Source organism: Mustelus asterias, chromosome 9 (assembly GCF_964213995.1).
Source record: "Mustelus asterias chromosome 9, sMusAst1.hap1.1, whole genome shotgun sequence".
NCBI classification, from domain to species: Eukaryota; Metazoa; Chordata; class Chondrichthyes; order Carcharhiniformes; family Triakidae; genus Mustelus; species Mustelus asterias.
Window position 1 is genome coordinate 2,066,271 of NC_135809.1, and position 1,002 is coordinate 2,067,272.

At 48.1% G+C, this 1,002-nt stretch overlaps 1 non-coding gene across 1 annotated transcript; it reads right to left on the reverse strand.

The window, feature by feature from the left end:
• Positions 1 to 396: 396 nt before the first annotated feature.
• LOC144499298 (U2 spliceosomal RNA) lies at positions 397 to 592 on the reverse strand. The gene has a single exon (XR_013498800.1). It is a non-coding gene; the product is annotated as a U2 spliceosomal RNA (small nuclear RNA).
• Between the last annotated feature and the right edge of the window lie 410 nt (positions 593 to 1,002).

Consider the following 1,002-nt stretch of genomic DNA (forward strand, 5'->3'; position numbering starts at 1 on the left):
AGTGATGGAAGAGAAGGTGGTACAGAGGACCACGTGATGTCAAAATGGAGATTTACCTGCGTAATGCCCCTAGCTTGACCCAAGTCTGACCTCTCCGTTTCACCATCCAGGTGAAATGGGATGTCTCGGAATGGCAGTTGCATCTCCTTGAGGAGTTTTGTCAGACTGAAGTGCACAGCTACTAAAGCACTGAGGATTGTGGTGCTGTTCCTGCCTCTACTCGGCTCCCGTACTGACCGCCATGGTGAAGAGATTTTTTTGTTTTATATACTTTTCCAATTCAATCAAATCAAATCCAATTCAGAGTCTCAACAAGTTGCGACATTTCAGATCCAGGCTGACAAGACAGGGCGAGCGACCAAAATCACCCTGTCCTGGGCCTGATCTACATGAGCCAAGCTGATTGGAGAAGGGGGAGGTCCCTCCTCCAAGACTTGAGCTCATTTGCATCTTAGCCAAAAGGCCGAGATGCCGCTTTTAAAAATTGCTTCATATGAAACATATGAAGCTTCAGTGTAACCTAATGACCTCAACCAAGTGCAGCACCCAATCCATACTACACTTGATCTTAGCCAAAAGGCCGAGAAGCGATAAGATGCTACAAGAAGCTGTGTCATCTGACGTGTGATGTTGGAGTTTCCTCGTTCAGGTTGGATTCCCTCTCAACAAGGACACATGTTACTGAACCTTCATCGTGCTGGAAAGACAGGACAATGGTGGCAGAATGTGTGAGTGCTCACTCTCAGGTTGAAGTGCACAGATGTGAGGAGATGGTGAGCAATGCTGGTGTTGATGTGGATCCATGAGAGAGGCTACGTGTTCAGGAGGATGCAGATTCGTTATTCTCTCTCGGAATGTGATGGCTATGAGGGTCTCACATGCAGACCGACCTTGTCTGACCCGCACTAAAGCTCCTTCCCCCGCAGCCTTGGCTTCCTCAACTCTTTGTCCCCTCCCTGTTCAATGTTCTCTTCATTGGAGGAGATTTGCAGCTCCTCTATG